General features: G+C 41.8%; 1 protein-coding gene across 2 annotated transcripts in view; it reads right to left on the bottom strand.

The window, feature by feature from the left end:
* Nucleotides 1-18216, bottom strand: part of GPSM2 (G protein signaling modulator 2) — a 64314-nt gene that overhangs the window by 45174 nt on the left and 924 nt on the right. The window lies entirely within an intron of this gene.

Here is an 18216-nt window from a genome sequence, read left to right as displayed (position 1 = left end):
GAGTAGATCTGAGCAAGGAAGAGAAGTTTGGATATAAATTCACAGGATGGGGAGAAGAATGGAAAGTGAACAGAACATATTCATTCAGTCCTAAGGAAAGTTTTTCCAAGTGTACCCTCCATTGTTAAAGGGAAACATCTATCTTGTCAGCAGGCCATGAGACCCCATTTGGGAATAGTTTAAATGAAGTTCCTGTACCTGTGGATAAGAAAGGCATGCGTGCAACAGTGCAACAACAAAATGCAAGGCCTGGTTGCCTGAATGAAACAGCATTATGAGACGTGTGTACCTACCTTCTAAAAATAAAACCTACATCTCTAAATATATAGTAAGGTTACATTAGACAACAAGAATGTACTTTTACAGAAAATGATTAAATAGAATCTTCCTGACTAGTAATTTAAATTGTGATTTAAATCATTAAAATTGAGTCCTTCTATAAAGCTATTTAAATCATGATTTAAATCAATTTGATTTAAATCAAATCAACCCTGTTTGTTAGTCTAGAAACTGCAAATGGTGCAAAATGCGGCAGCCAGAGACTCGAATTTGGGACAGTATATAAATATGACTAAGTTCCATTAATTTCAATGGGACAGTCATGACTAACTAGTCTCAATGCTGCCCATATTTTCTTAAAACAATTTGTATTAATTGGATTTTTTTAAAAAAACTGAATTCAATCTAAACAATACTAAACATAAAACATTAAAACCGATGCTGAGCACCTTGTTACTAGCGACACTTATTCTACCCAGCTCCCAGGAGCCTCCCTGGAGATTTGCATCTCCAGGCTTGGATATTGTACTTTGGATACGCTCAGGAGCTGCACTGCAAAATGAGCTCTCAGTTTATGGTGCACAAGAGGACAAGTCACTTAGTTGCAGGGTGGATTTGATTTAAATCAAACTGATTTAAATCACGATTTAAATCACTAGCAGGGTGATTAAAAATAAAAAAATCCGATTTAAATAAAATATCCAATTTAAATCAAAAAAATCAGATTTTTTTTACTTAAATCGGATTTTTTTGATTTAAATCAGATTTTTTTTATTTTTATCCACCCTGCTAGTGATTTAAATCATGATTTAAATCAGTTTGATTTAAATCAAATCCACCCTGCTTAGCTGGCACTCAGCTAGTCACCTCAAGATCTGGCTGCAAACAAAGCAAATTGGAACGGGGAGCAGATGCACCCCCTCTTCCCATGTGGGAGCCCCAACTAAGTAATTTCAGTGAGTTAACTAGCATCCAAGCCACTCTAAACTTAGAGTGAACAACCTCGTTCCCCTCCCTCCTTTCACAAGAGATAACACCATGCTAATGAGGCGATTATGCCAAGCAGGAAGAAAAGTAGATAAGACAGTGAGGCAAGTATTCCCCATCACAAAGGAGATAAGTCAGTGACGTAGACCCATTGAAATTATTGATAGGATAACTGGAGAGCCAGTCCTGGCATGGATACTCTTTGGCGCACCTGCATACTTTAATTTTCATCACAATCAGCCTTGCATACAAACGGCGATCCCCACATTGTTACACCTAGGAAAAACGCTCAGACACAATGCATTCCATCCATGCCCACCCTAGCCCCTCTAATCAACAAAGTACAATAGCAGGAATGTGCCCCCAAGGCATGTTTTAGGATATAAGTATCCCCAGTTCCATGACCCAATGTGCTCTCCCACGCCTCTCACTGGAGACTCCAACTGCAAGCAACCTTCATGCCCCCTCATATGCTATACCTGGGGCTCCATCCTACGCTCTCTTGCACCCAGAAAAGAGATTGAAATCACTGCCAGCTTGGGCGATCTACTGTCCACCTGCCATAGCCATTGGGGGTGCTCAGTTCTTCGTGCCATCACCCAGATCGGTCCTTTTGTCAATCCATCCAACTTGCCTCGCACCCACAGGAAACTGGGCCCATGGAGAAACATTCTTGTGGGCACTTCTCCCTCTACTAATCCCCACAACTCTCCTGCTTCCCCTCCACGCTGAGGAGCGAGATTCTGCAGCCCAGAAGTGCCGTTGTCCAGATCAGGTGAACACTTGCCCTGCTCTTGGGCCCCTAACTACCCCTTTCTTAAATCCAAGCTATCCCCATCTCTTAAGCCTCTTTCTCTTGCCCGCCTGGAATCTCATACGATACTTTAAGCTAAGACAACTCATTGCAGTTGGTTTACTTAGAAACATATTTTTATTAGACTTTAAGCTAAAACGCGTCATAGTAGTAAATTTATCTAGAAATGTATTTTATTTGCTTTAATCACACAATTCTCTTTTCTGTATCCCCCTCCCTCAAATAAATTCTTCTTTTGATTTTGAAACCATATCCTGCCTCAATCCAGTCATTTCTTGAGTCCAAACGTTTGCACAAATTAAAACTGGTGGAGCTGACCCCCTTTAACAGCTAATTCCCCGCAAAGCCAGAACATTGGAGTGCTGACCAAACACCTCTGGGACAGTTCCATTAACAATCTCCAACACTGATTCTGAGATTGAGCATCCCAGGGCCTTGGGTTCTTAAGAGAATGCCTTCTTCTTCTTCATGAACCTCATTGCTTACTAAGATCTGGGGAAATTTGCCTACAGCTGCTGCCAGCATGTCTCTGGGTCAGGCCATATCTATGGCTGCCTTGAGACATTAAAACGCATTCCCTATCTAAATAAGAGCTCTAATCTCTCTGCAGCCTTTAGACAAATGCTCAAAATATTAACTTTTAAATAGTTTTAAAGTGTGCCCATTGTTAAAAAACTTATTTTTAAATGCCTTTGAATTTTAGTTTCTGGTCTACTGCCTTGAGACATATTTAGGCAGTATTAAAATATGTCACAGTAAATAAATTAAATGATTTTTTTTTTTAAAAACCACCCTAAATCTAGCAGAGATATCTCAGTGTTGAATCAGCTGACTGTGCGCTGTTGATACAGATGTACGCCCCCAGCCATATCATGACAGAAAGCTGTGTTCCCTTTAATTGGCCAGACTGTATACACCTTTTGATATGGCTACACATCCAGGCCCACTTGTTGTCATGCATGATTAGCTGACCACAGCTAGAGCTGGACTGTGGTCACTGAGTTAAAGCTTACTTTTCTAAGAAAAAGAACAAACCAAGCAGAAATCTTGGTCTCAAAAAGCAGTTAATTATAAATATGAAACATGGTATTGTATATTTATTATTATGGGTGAAGGGGTCATCAACTGCCAGGTCATCCCAAGTATCATGATTCAGTTTTGATGCCTGAACCAGGCCCCCCCGTCGGCTCAAGCTGATTGGGGGTGTGTGCCGGTGGGACCTGGGGAGCCACCGCTGAGGAATCTTACCATCACTGTGTGAGATAACCTGCCATGTGCCCCCCACCGCCCTTTTTCAACCTCATAGGGCTCCCCTGATGCTTGTAAAAAGGGAATCCTTACTGGATTCCCCTTTGCAAACACTAGAACTGGTCGAACCAACCAAATTCCTATCTATATAATTACATTTTGCTATTTATATATACTCAGACAACAAATTTCAAAACCAAGAAGTTATTTAAGACATTCTACAAACTTCAAAATAAGCATTTTTCAAAATAAGCACTTCTTTTATGAATTATTTTGAAAACCCTAATTATTGTCCAATTTTCACTTTAAGAACATGTTTGCAGAACTAAACAACTTAGTTTAAACAAACTATTCAAAGGCTTCCAAGTATTTGTATGTACAAACAGTAACATATTCCATGAATAGCCAATTAATAATATAGATGTGCACTGAACAATTTGAGGTGTTCTTTTAGTAAAAGTTTTTTTTAGTTTCCGAAATATCTGGTAGCATATATTTAACATACCATTTATTAATGACAAGCAGAGAGCCTGACAATTGTATTTCGGGAACCACAAGTCAGACTTGTGTGTCTAGTGACTGCAAACTGTACCAACTAGTTAGAACCAAGTTTAATGTACGAAGGACCCATTAACTATACGAAGGGTGTGGAGCAGCGTTCCCTCTAACAGGGATTCCCAGATCTTGTTAACTACAACTCACTGCAATAGCTTTTGCTTGGGAGTTACAAGAATTGTAGTCAACATCTGGGAATCTCTGTTAGAGGGAACACTGCTGTGGAAAGTCCCAAAAGATACTAGGGGGGAAAAAGCATATGAAGCACTGCATCTTCCAATCAAATAGAGATTGTAAAGGGACAGTAAAGGGAGACCCCTTTCTCTCACAGGGCATTTACTATTCTCTCCATTCCACTGTCTCATTCAAAGTGCCCCAAGAAAATATGCAAATATGTGTATTATGAAGTGCTGAAATTTGCACAGTGGGAATAGCAGTTATTTATAAAGTGCCTAACATTTTCTAGAAGCTGGCTAACATCCTGATTAATGATGTGCAACCATCAACTGAGTAACAAAGCACATGCATAGGGTCTTCAGACATATAGGAGTCCATGCACAACTCAACCAGTCCTCTTGCGTTTGACCTGTTGCACAAGAGCACTAATACTTCCAAACGCTGCCCCCACTTCAGAAGTGCTCTGTAAGAGCAGGACCATGCTGATGTGTTTCCATGTTGTGTTGAGCAGCACTCTCACTGATGTGTTTCCACTCCTACAGAGCATTTTGGTCCCTACAAACCCTACTAATGCTCACTGACTAATAATGTATCCTGACCAGTGATCTCTCTAAAAGGGATTCCCAGATGTTGTTGAACACAACTCCCATAAGCCCCAAGCATAAGCCATTGCAGCTGGGGATTCTAGGAGTTGTAGCCAACAACATTGAGGAATCCCTATTAGAGGGAACACTGATCCTGACTAACGGACGTCAGCCATAATACACATTTTCAAAAATTACACAGATCCTGCCTGCAGGAGAACGATGCAAAAAACACAAAAAACACAAACAAGCTAATGAAGGTACCAAAATGTTCAAGTTACATAATGACCAAAATTCGTAATCTCTTACAGATCACTTCTGGAGTGTGGGCAGTCCAGGCATGTTTTGCCCTCTTGTGCAACTATGCATGCAGAGGAGGACTGAGAAAATTGTAAATGGGCCCCCTTTCCACCCCCGTGGGATGGAATGCACATGTGTTTTATTGGTTGTCAGCAACGATGCCTTACGTTGGCAGAGGAGTGGTAACAAGCTTCCCAAATAATTCCAGCACTTTGCCTAAATTCATTTTAATACCTTTACTACACACAAAAGGTGAAGTGAAGCATGCAGAAAACAAGAACAATTTCACAATTAAGCGCTAACCAAAATGTTAACTTCGCCCACAAAGGAGAGCTTTTCTTCCTCAAAGTACCAAAGCACCATGTAGTAACATATGCTGATTTATATTACTAAATCAGAAATATATCATACGAAGTCATAAAAACTGGTTGTGCATACTGCATTATATTTGCAAATGATCCCAAGCATATTTACTCAGAAGTCGGTCCCTTTGAGTTCAACAGAACTTACTTCCTACTTGTTCTTAAGATTGCAGCATTAAGATCTAAGAGCATGAGCCATGTTTTAAAAAATCGTTTAATCAGAAGTCTCAGACATAGTACAGCTATAGGTATTGCATTCATGATGTGATTCTATGTGTCTGGCAACCCAAGTTCACATACTGTATTTACCTGAATCCAAGACTAGGTTTTTTCCAAGTTCTTTGGTGTTAGAAATTGGGGGGGGGGGGGTTAGTCTTAAATTCAGAGTCCTCTTCTTCCTTTTGGGTAAGTATAGGTATAGCTTGTATTTAACCTCTATTTTTAAAAGGGACTTGTCTTAAATTCAGAGTGATCTTGTATTAGGGTAAATATGATATTAGTTGTTAAGGCTGTTGGATACTGTTCATATCTTATTACCAGAATGGCTTATGAATATTCTGCTAAATGTTCTGATTAAAGGATGCTTAGTTGTTCAAAAGCTGCCTTTTAACAAAATTAACTTATCTAAATAAGTCTACATGTTACCAAAAGCTCAATATAAGTGTGATTTTGAAATGCTGCCTGAAAATGTGTTACAGTCATCCCTCGCCAACTGCGAGGGTTGTGTTCTTGCAAAAGCCACGGTTGGAAAATTCGTGCTTGGCAAGGCATGGAAGTCATTGGGAATGAGGAGGTTAGGGGAACCACGGTCCGGAAAGCACCTCAAAAACAAGGGGGAAAGGCACTAAAAATCCACACAAAATAAGCCCGCTCACTCATCCTTTGGAGCAGAAACTCAAAATCACAGTTGGCGAGGGATTACTGTATAGCATTTCTTTATCAATCTGTAAGTTACCAGGAAAGACCAACTTTAACACTGTTTTTCAATCAGTCACTATTACACTAGTGATTGTATGCTATTACTATTGCACCAGAAGCAAGACAATTTGAAAAATATGCCTTTAATACTCGTTTCCATCATCAATTAAGATCTGTCATTTGATCTACTAATCAAACCAATTAGTTTGAAGACTCTTGTCATGAGAAAAAAAACCTCTTCTTGCAAGTTCATAAAATTCTTCTTGTAGATTCAGTAGATGAACATAATGGGAGTCGGTGTAGATCAGCTAAGCTTCATATTACAGCTGCTAAATCGCTCAGATAGTTCCAAGAATACTGATCCACACAAAATTTCAGTCACCTCTAGTATTCCAACCAGGGCACATAAATTAGCTTTTTGAAACCCCTAAAACATCTAATACCACCTGGAAGTTCCAGCTCAATACTGACAATGGGGGGTGGAGAACATACGATATAATGTAAATTTGTCATTTCATAACAGTACAGACAGAAAGGACAGTACAGTCATGTTTCATCTCCCAGATTTTATTTAAAACAAAAATTTAAATCACTACAGCGAAGGACTCAGTGTTAATTCTTTAAATCACAATTTAGATCAGTGGACATACATTGCAATGCAATGTGCATTTCTCTTCAAAAAACACCTAATTGATCAAAAATAAAGTTGGTATACATAAAAAACACAAAATGTTTCACCATACACACCATCATCAGCTAAACAAATGAGCACAGATAAGAGGTCTCTTCTGTTCTCCAGCTACTTAAATTCTTTAGAGCAGATAACATTCTGTTCCATGACTGGTGAAGAGATGGTGGGGGTGGGGGAGGGGAATCACCTGATGTTTCTCAGAGGCTAATGAACCTTATAGCAAACCTCTCCAGCATTGGCGTCTGTTCTCAATTTCTCTGTAAATAGTGCTTCCTTTATCTTCCTTTTTTGTAAATTCCTTTCAATCCCCCACTAAAATATTTTAGTGGGCACTACTTCGCCCTCATGCTTTTTCCTCATATGCACTGACCAGGGTTTTTGTTCTCTGTGCACAATGCCTCATATCTGCTTGATGTTCTTTGTATCTATATCTTTCAGTTGTCTATTGGATTCTCCAATACTGAGTTTTATATATTGCACCTTTCTTTCCAGTTTCCTTCCCGCTGTTCACAAATTTCACAATCTTGCACATTACATCTGCTATCATGCAATCTGGAGTTAACTAGCAATTGTTTTAGTATCGCTGGTGCTGTGCAAACCACATTCACTTTAATACCTTGTCTTTCCAAAATTCTCTGGGTTTGCCATGTGAACCTGTAATAAATGGTACTAGTTGGGCTGGGCACACAGCATCTGTGCCTTTAGTTCGTCGCCACCGCTTTCTGCCCCAGCCCATCGCCATTGCTTTTTCACCCCCTTGCCCCCTTCCTCTTTCTCTGCCCGCTGTCTTCTTCCCTGCCCGCCCCCCGACCGTCTTCTCCCCCTACCTTATACCCAGCTGCCACCATTCACCGCCATTTTCTTTGCCCACCCACCAGCTGGCAGCTGCTGCCATGTCCCTCCTGTCCCAATCGCTATCCGATGGCAGAACTCTTGCGAGAGCTGCCACACATGGGATTAATTACAGGTATGCCAAAGAGAAATATAGAGAGAGATTTTAAGTACAGGCAAACCTTTAATTCATTAAAGGCAAGATCCATTAATAGTTAGATCCTTAGGAAGATTCTATCACTTTCTAGTAGAAGTGCATTCTTGTTACCTAATATGGTCTTAGTACATATTCAGGGAGAGACACAGATTTCATTTTTAGAAGGTGCACCACATATAATGCTGTTTTATTCAGGCAACCAGGCCTTGCATTTCTTTGTTGTGCGGTTTGCATTTCACATGCATGCTTGTCTTATTCACAGGTTCAGGAATGCCATTAAAATAGTCCTAAATGTGGTCTCATATGGCCTGCTGCCATGATAGGGGTTTCCCTTCTACAATGGAGGATACACTTGGAAAAGTGTCCTGGGGCCCGCTTGAACATGATCTGATCACTTTTGGTTTCACTTTCTATTCCCTTCCCCATCCCTTGAATTTATATCCAGTCTCCTCCTTGTTCAGAGCTACTTCATCCCCCCAAATCCTCTATCCATTCATTAGCCTTCTTTAGACCAATTCAGACATTATGCTGTACAAGTATACAGATATCTGTACACTTGCATACATGTTTGTGTGAATGACTGTGCATAGATTCATTTTTAAAGTGAACCTGGATACAGTCCCTTCAAATGCATGGTACCTGTGTTCAACATTAAATGTGAATTACTGTACCTGTGTACAGATCTGTACCTGTGTTCACTGTACACTCGTACAAATGTAGAACATGTAAATAGGCCTAATGTCTTTGCACATGGGGGGCGCTAATTAGGATTGAAAGAAGCATTTTTCCTCCAAGCCTCTCTCCCAAATATCGTTTGAATAGGCAGAGTCCTTAATATAAAATTCTATGCTATCCTGGGCTGGGACATGAAAATAATGTATGTATTTATTTATTTATTGTTAAATTTATATACTGCCTTTCATTAAAACAATCCCAAGGGAGTTTACAACAAAAATTTAAACACAAGATAAAAAAGACAATTAAAATATTAAGTGAAAAAATATTGAACAAATCTGATTAAAAATTTAAAACAAAAGCATAAAAGCAATACAGAGTATAAAGAGCAGTAGCAGCGACAATCAAATAAATGCCTGAGCAAAAAGCCAAGATTGTACACTCTTTCTAAAAGCTCTGATGGAGACCGAGGAGCGAATAGCCACCGCGGTGGAGAGCATTCCAGTGTCTGGGGGCAGCAAGAGAGAAGGCCCTGTCCCACGTGCATGACAACCGAGCCTCCCTCATTGTCGGCACCTGGAGCAGAGCCCCCTCAGATGACCTTGTCAAGCGGGCAGCAACCCTTGGGAGCAGGCATTCCCTCTGGTGTCCCGGGCCCAAACCGTTAAGGGCTTTAAAGGTCAAAACCAGCACCTTGAATTGGCCCCGGAAACAAACTGGTAGCCAGTGCAGCTCTTTCAAAATGGGTGTGACGTGCTCCCACTGGGCAGCTCCAGATAAAACCCTAGCTGCCTCATTTTGCACTAGATGCAGTTTCCGGATATTCTTCAAGGGCAGCCCCACGTAGAGCGAGTTACAGTAATCCAGCTGTGACGTGACTAAGGCATGGGTAACTGTGGCCAGATCTGCCTTCTCGAGAAAGGGCTGGTGCACTAGCCGAAGCCGTGCAAAGGCACCCCTGGCCACTGCCTCCACCTGAGTTTCCAAAAGCAGAGCCAGGTCCAGTAATACCCCCAAGCTGCGTAATTGCTCCTTCAAGGGGAGTGCAACCTCATCCAGAACAGGTAAAATCTCCTCATCCCAATTGGCTGTCCTACTGACCAACATTACCTCCGTCTTGTCCGGATTCAATTTCAGTTTATTAGACCACATCCAACCTATCATGGCCTCCAGCCCCCAATTCAGGACATCCACTGTCTCCCTAGGATCAGGTGATAAGGAGAAATATTTCTGAGTGTCTTCCGCATATTGCTGACAACTCAGTCCAAGTCCCCAGATGACCTCTCCCAGTGGTAGATGTTAAACAGCATGGGGGACAAGACCGAATCCTGCAGGGCCCCACAGGCCAATGGCCATGGAGCCGAGCAGTATTCCCCCCAGCACCACCTTCTGGACCCTCCCCCCAAGAAAGGAGCAGAACCACTGCAACGCAGTATCTCCGATTCCCATACTCGAAAGGCGGCCCAGAAGGATACCATGGTCGATGGTATCGAAAGCTGCCGAGCGGTCCAGCAGAACCAACAGGGACACACTCCCCCTGTCTAGTTCCCGGCATAGATAATCCACTAGCGACCAAGGCAGTCTCGGTCCCATATTCGGGGTGGAAGCCAGATTGAAAAGGGTCCAGATAATCCGTATCATTCAAGACCCTCTGCAGCTGGGATGCCACCACATGCTCTATCAACCTGCCCAAAAAGGGCAGGTTAGAGACCGGTCTACAGTTGTCCTGGATGGAGGAATCAAGGGAGGGCTTTTTAAATAATGGTCTTACCATCGCCTCCTTGAGGCAAGATGGCATCCTGCCCTCCCTTAATAAGGCATTAATAATCACCTCCAACCATCTACCTGTCCCCTCCCTGGCAGCTTTTATTAGCCATGAAGGACAAGGGTCAAGAGCACACGATGTCGCCTGCACACTGCCCAGGATCTTGTTCACATCCTCAGGCTGCACCAACTGAAAAGAATCCAACACAATAGGACCAGATAGTACCAGAGGCACGTCTGCCAGAACTGCCAAAACTCTGGAGTCCAAATCAGCACGGATGCGAGTGACTTTATCCGCAAAGTAACACACAAACTGATCACAGCGGGCTGTATACCGTCTTGCTCTACTTCCGTACTCCTCCGGTCACTATGTAGAACTGTGTCTCCTTCACAGCTTTGGGTTCTTGAGGGGTAAAATTAATTTTGACTGCCAAAAGCTTAACTGAACCAACATCCCTCTTCACTTTAATTTGCCCTCAACACAATGCCTCTTGGAGGGCAATGGGCGTGCTCATCAGGCAGCTGTTGTGTTGTTGTTTGGGGGGCGGGGCGGTGATAAGGTAGCTCTTACCCTCTTTTTTCAAAGAGAGCGCCCCCCCCCCCCATGACAAGAGAGGGTTCTTCAAGTATCCAGTGTGGAACCCGAGAGATACTGCAAAGGGAGCAAAGGAGTGTTTTCACCTTCCTCCTTGTCCAAGAAGTTCCATTTTGTTGCCCTATTGGCAGGTGTGGCATCACACACTTTACTATTAAAGGGAATGATTTAAAACAGCTTTACTATGGTTAGATCAGAATCATGGTTTCTGAGTGCATTATGTTCCAGCTTTTCAAAGTCATCTGAGCACATTCATCTTAAGCATATAAACAGACTCTCTTCATAATTTTGAAAGATTTGCAATATCAACTGCTATAATAAGATCAGAGAAACAGTCTGTGCAAGAGAAACTGTCAAACAGCAAAGTACAACTGAGAAAAAGCAGCAAAGCATGTTTCACAATCTTGAAATATGCTGCTCTTGAGTCTTTTGTACTTAAAAACATACGCCATTATATAACTTTAAATGCAGATGTGGTAAACCAGTGCTCTATATTTGTAAATATAGTTGACCAGAACTCTGAATTCTCAATGACAACCCAAGCATGAATGCATTATCAACTTTCTGTAAATGGATTACTAACAGTAAAAGTAGTCCAAGGCTGTAACTCTCTCTAGCACCAATAAAATTAAAAAATAGCACCAACAGAATTCACTACCAGAGTAACATGGTTACTTTAATGATCAGTTAACGCATATATTCAGTGAAGCAAATACCATTTTGGTCACAGAAGGACATCTGTACAATAACCACACTACAGAGATTAGGATTCCCATCTTCTCAAATCCAAGCCATCTAACTGTGCAACAGGGAACAGCACAGATTCCCCAACTTGTGACCAAGATACATGAAGCTCAGCACTTCTACACACTGTCTTCCCTAATGTCAGACACCTGGAACTGGAAAACTCAGTTTCAGGGAGGGGAGTTTAGCATCACAGCAGAATCTCAGAAGCTGTTTGCCAAGTGAAATGAACCAAACTGAATTACATGAATTTGCACAGAGCATCTTCTTTACTACTAGTTCTTAATTAGGAATGCAAAATGTTTCTCCTTTGGGAGAATTTCACAAATATACTCCTAACGTCCTATCTAAATTAACACCAAGTACATTCCAAGTTAAAACTAGACTCATTAGTCTCCCCAGACTACCTCTGAACAAGGGAGAAAACGTGCACAATACCACAGAGGGATCAATTAATTCTGTCAGTTCAACTAGAAGTTCATAGCCAGAGCCTTCATACAAAACACATGCAAAATAATGTGGGATAGCTTCCCAGCACTCAGTGCAGTTGGTTGGGGGAAGCAGTAGTGAAGCAAAATTAATTGCTTCTACAACAAACTTGAAATTTGCAGAGGCAGTGAGGCTCTATACACAATCAGTGTGTAAAGCCTTAAGGGGTTCCGTGTGGAGAGCGGGCTTGACCCACTTCAGACGAGCAGTAGTTCATTGCTGGGCGGCCAATCCGGCTGCCCAGACAAGCAGCGGCTTCAGTAAGGTGCTCCCGCACCCAGTCACAGCTCCAGGGGTTGGGGAGCGCACACAAGTGCACTGTGCAATCCTGTGGTCCACTCCAAGTGCGTCTGCTTAAGAAAACAAGGTTAATGGAGCACTCACTCCATTGACCTCATTTAGGGGAAGGGGTATTTAGGCAGGCTAGCCACTGCTGAACCAGTGGTTCACACGATTGATGGAAGCCAAGCTGGGCTCCCTTAGTCCAGTTTCCATCAATCGTGAGAATAGCCCTAGTATGGTATAATGCCTACAGCAAGGTTAGTCACTTGTTTCAAACTAAAATGACAACAGGAATGGTCATCATCACTTATTTATAGTTCTATTCTATCTACAGCCTTACCATGGAGAAGAGAAAGTTGCCTTTTTAAAAATTAAGGTACTACGAGTATTTCTAACATGAAAAGATAAAGCATGACAGACAGTTCATAATGCTGTTTCTCAGCTTCAGTTCCGTGTGTTTAAAATGGGAACAAGAATGGCTTTCCCCATTCCACCACACCTCCCAACCTTTTGCAAGGTTCTCCTAAAAGGAAACAAGAAAAGCCAGCAGAGTGAAGAGTCACCATCACCACCTCCATTTGCTGTTGCTTTTCAAGCTGGAACCAGCTCCTCCCTTCTCACAGAGGCCACAGTACCATCAACTGCCTGTGAGGATTAGGAGGAGAAGAAAAAGGCAGCAATGCCAAGAGTCACTGGTGCCACCTCCACCTGTGGCTGCTTTTCAAGCTGAAACTAGCCCTTCTAGCCTCAAGCAGCTATAAAGCCACCAGTTGCACTATAAAGGAAGAAGACAGCAGGGAAATTCTCCCTCCAGTTTTAGTATAGTTTTATTGTGTTTTTCTGATGTTAAGTAAACTGCCTAGGGTTGCTTGGATGAAAAGCGTGTATACAAAATGAAAACAATTAAAAATAAGAACCACAACTAAGCACAGCGCAAAGTACACTTAAGCGAAACTGAAATCACTGGGCTTAAGTATGTTCAACTATGTTATGTATTGGACTGTGACAAATACATTATAAAGCACTTGGCACACTGTAATACACAAATAATGGTAAATACTGAGAGGGTAGACCCAGCACTAGCTAATCTTCATTACAAAAGTATTTATAAACACGATTCAATAACTCAGTTCACCCTAAATTGATGAGTATTAACAGTCTGGTTCCTAAGTTTTCAACTCTTTCATTAGAAACTTGGCTTGTACTGTAAACAATAAAGAATCATTTTCTAGACAAAGTGAGGCAGACTTGTCTACCTCTATTCCACCAGCCTATCACTATTCCTACAAAACCTTAATACAGCTTTTGCTATCGTATTTTGCTCCAGCCTTAGAAGGACTGAATGCTTAGCAAATGTCTTTAGATGCTGTGCCGGGAACTATAGCTATGAAAACATAGATATAGTGGGCATATCGGAAACCTGGTGGAACGGTGAGAACCAGTGGGACAGTTATTGCTGGATACAAACTCTACAAAAAAAGGACAGGGAGGGGAAGATTGGGGGTGGAGTAGCACTGTATATTAAAGAAGGATGGAATCCAACAAGCTACAAAGCCTTGGAGGATTCTGGACTTCCACAGAATCATAATGGGTGCAATATGAGGGCAGGAAGGAAATGTGTTACTTGGGGTGTGCTATTGCCCTCTGGATCAAGACACTGACAGTGACCTGGAGTTGGTGAAGTAAATAAGAGAGACAGAGCTGTAATAATGGGTGACCTTCACATGACTGGGTAAATTCACATGCAGCCAATTTTCTAGACATGCTAAATGATTGTGCCTTAGAACAGTTAGTCACGGAACCAACCAGAGAGAACATGACCTTGGACTTAAAACTGAGCGGTGCCCAGGACCTGGTGGAAGATGTCAGAGTTGTGGAATCATTAGGGAAACAGTGGCCATAGAGTGATCCAATTCAGCTTATATGCAAGTGGAACATTGCCAAGGAAGTCTACCAGATTCTTCAGAAGAGGAAACTTCTCAAAAATGAGGGAATTGGTAAAAAAGGGAAGTTGAAAGGGAAGGTCAGGAGGATCAAATCCCTCCAGAAAGCATGGAACTTACTTAAAACCATCATAATGGAAGCTCAGTTGGAATGTATACCAAAAAAGAGGAAAGGTACCAACAAGTTCAGGAGAGTGTTAGTATGGCTAACAAGTAGAGTCAGGGAAGCAATAAAAGGCAATAAGACTTCTATCAGAAAATGAAAGTCCTGCCCAAATGAAGAGAACAGAAAAAAATATAAACTCTGGAGGCAAAAAAAAAAAAAAAAAGGAAAAAGGCAAGGAGACAATAAGGATGCAAAGAGAGTGTTTGAGGAGCATATCACTAGAAGTGTCAAGGGGAACAACTAAAACTTATTTAAATATATAAGAAGCAGAAAACCTGCCAGGCCCAGAGAAGCAGTTGGACCCTTCAATGATGAGGGCATGAAATGGATTATTAAGGCAGAGAAGGAAACAGCAAAGAAATTGAATGAGTTATTTACATCTGTGTTCACAGCAGAGGATATGGACCATATAACCACTCCAGAACTGAGCTTCTCAGGCTTGAAGGCTGAAGAACTGGGCCAATTGAAGGTGACTAGAGAGGATGTTCTAATGTAAACTGTCTTAAGAAACTAAAAATTAACAAATTGCAAGGGCCAGATGGAATCCACCCAAGAGTTCTAAAGGAACTCAAATATGAAATTGCTGATCTCCTAGCAAAAATATGTAACTTGTCCCTACGATCAGTCAATAGCAGAGGATTGAAAAGTAGCTAAGGTAACTCCAATTTTCAAAAAGGAATCCAGGGGGAATCTGGGAAACTACAGGCCAGGTTAGCTTAACTTCTGTGCCAGGTAAAATGATGGAAAGCATACTTAAGGACAAAATTGTTGAACACATAGAAGAACAGGCCTTGCTGAAGGAGAACCAGCATGGCTTCTGCAAAGGCAAGTCTTGCCTCACTAACCTTTTTGAGTTATTTGAGAATGTCAACAGGCATGTGGATAAAGGTGATCCAGTCGACACAGTATAGTTGGACTTCCAGAAAGCTTTCAACAAAGTTCTCCAGCAGTCATAGGATAAGGGGACAGGTTCACGTGCAGAGTGTTAATTGGTTGGAGGCCAGGAAACAGAGGGTAGGAATCAACTGACAGTTCTCACAATGGAGGAAAGTAAGAAGTGGTTTCCCCCAGGGATCTGTACTGGGACCAGTGCTCTTTAACTTGTTCATAAAATGATCTTGAAGTTGGAGTAAGATATGAAGAGGTCATATTTGCCAATGGCATTAAACTATTTAGGGTAGTGAAATCCAAAACAAATTGTGAGGAGCTCCAAAAGGATCTCTCCAAACCAAGTGAGCGGGCAACAAAATGGCAAATGAGGTTCAATGTAAGTATACTGGGGCACACACACCCCAACTTCACATTACTGATAGGGTCTGAGCTATCGGACTGACCAGGAGAGAGATCTTGGGGTTGTGGCGGACAGTAAGTAGTTGAAAGTGTTGACTCAGTGCACAGCAGCTATGAAAAAGGCAAATCCCATGCTAGGAATCATTAGGAAGGGGACGGAAAATAAAATGCTAATATTATAAAGCCCTTATACAAATCTATGGTGCAGCCACATTTCGAGTAATGCGTTCAGTTCTGGGTATTGTATCTTGAGGACAACATAGAACTGGAAAAAGTGCAGAAGAGAACCACCAAGATTTTTAGGGGCCTGGAGCACTTTCCTTATGAGGCAAAGCTACAGCATCTGGGGCTTTTTAGTTTGGAAAAGAAGTGACTACGAGAAGGCATAAGCAAGGTCAGTGTTCTCGCTACTTTTTAAAATCTGTGTGCGGAATGAGTTTTGTTCTGGGCATGAGTATCAAGGCAGTGTGTGCACACATGCATTCAGAATGGGGCCTATCTGATTCAACTTGAGTGGGATCTACAATTAACTGAGTAGACATTTAAAAACTTCTGAGCGCAGGCATGTACACATGCCAGAGGGAATGCTGATCAAGGTGTATAAAATTATGCATTGAATAGGGAGAATGGACAGAGATAAATCTGGCTCTCAGAACACTAAAAACAGGGCTCTTTGCATGAAACTGAAGGCCAGGAAATGTTGAACCAACAAAAGAAAGTACTTTTTCACACAGCACACAATTAATCTATGGAATTTGCTAGTGATGGTAGCCACTAGCTTGGATGGTTTTAAAGTGGGCTTAGACAAATTCCTGGAGGACAGATCTATCAGTGGCTACTAGTTTAGTGGCTACAGGCCACCTCCAGCCTCAGAGGCAAGATGCTTCTAAATACTAGTTGCAGGGGAGTAGCAGTAGGAGAGAGGGCATGCCCTCAGCTCTTGCCTGTGTGCTTCTCAGAGGCATCTGGTGGGCCACTGGGATGTTGGACTACATAGGCCTTGGGCCTAATCCAGCAGGGCTGTTTTATGTCCTTAATTGCAGGAGCTTTGTTCTTGAAGTCACATATTGGATTCCTTAGTTCACAGCTCTGTTTTACTGTATTCAAACACACCTGTTTGGTAGTTAAAGCTAAGGAATACTTTCTTTAAATAAATAAAAAAAAAGGTAAATTATATTATGACCAGGAGTCCATAATTTTGGACTAGCCTTGGTTGCCAGGCCAAAAATTATGGTTGGCGGTCTCTCCACACTAGCTACAGGTACCTCTGCCAAGCAGGGAACAAGCAACTCCATACCTCCGGTTTCCATGGGAAAGTGAGGAGTGGTGTTTGCTCAGCTGAGGCACCAAGGAAGCTCCCCCTCATATAAGAAAGGTGCAGCCCATTGCTTGGTCAAGGTGCTCCAAGCTTGCTTGCTCAGCTCTATCAGCGAGGTGCCCCAGAAGCGCAGCAATCAAACTTTTCTGGCTCCCTAGCACCCAGGCATATTCCCTGGCATCGCCTGCTAGGGCTGGAAAAGACCACTCTCTAGTTTCAAGAGCTACTGTCAGGCAGTGCAGACAATACTAAGCTAATGGTAAGATTAGGTATAAGGCAGCTTCACGTGATCATTTCAAAAAGTCAGAAGGAATTTGTTAATATGAAACTTCTTCCGATAAGTTATTCTCCCAAATGATGTCTGAAGCTGCTTAAAAGATATAAAAATAATATATCCCTATACTAGTACTACGATTAGTGCCAAGAGAAGACTTTTCGTGCATAAAGTCCCTTGAGATCCATCCATATATATATAGAATGAGAGAAAGAGAGAGAGAGAGAGAGAGAGTTAAAAGGGAAAGGCACAGACACAGGGACTGAAAAGTACACCACTGAATTTTACTTACAGAGATTCAATGGATGGCAAGTCAGTTTCTCTCCTTATGTGCCAGCTACAATTACTGCTGAATGCATAAGAAAGTGGTATGCATAAAGTGGTTTAAAAACCACAATGTAAGTATTCTATACACATTCAAATATTAACTATACAAATGTATACGTATGCAATGAGAAATTTTGTACAACTAGATCTAGAACATTTAATACTTTTAATGCACGCACACACACATCATTAAGGAGAAAAATAACCACACCACATAATAAGAGTAAAACAATATAAAGGATGCCGCATCAGTAAAGTGCATTTTATCCAGCTATAGCTGTTCAGGTGGATAGAGTTTTTTCTCTGAATCACTCTTATAACAATGGCGGGATGCCTGCAGCTAAGCAGCTTTAAAACCGAATTGCCAAAGATGAAGGGGGGACTTCCAGAAGGTAACAGGGGTAGTGTTCAAACTCAAAGTGTCAATGCACAACAAAACAAGGAGG

The sequence above is a fragment of the Hemicordylus capensis genome, chromosome 4, assembly GCF_027244095.1.
Source record: "Hemicordylus capensis ecotype Gifberg chromosome 4, rHemCap1.1.pri, whole genome shotgun sequence".
NCBI classification, from domain to species: domain Eukaryota; kingdom Metazoa; phylum Chordata; class Lepidosauria; order Squamata; family Cordylidae; genus Hemicordylus; species Hemicordylus capensis.
This window is presented reverse-complemented; position numbering and strand designations above follow the sequence as displayed.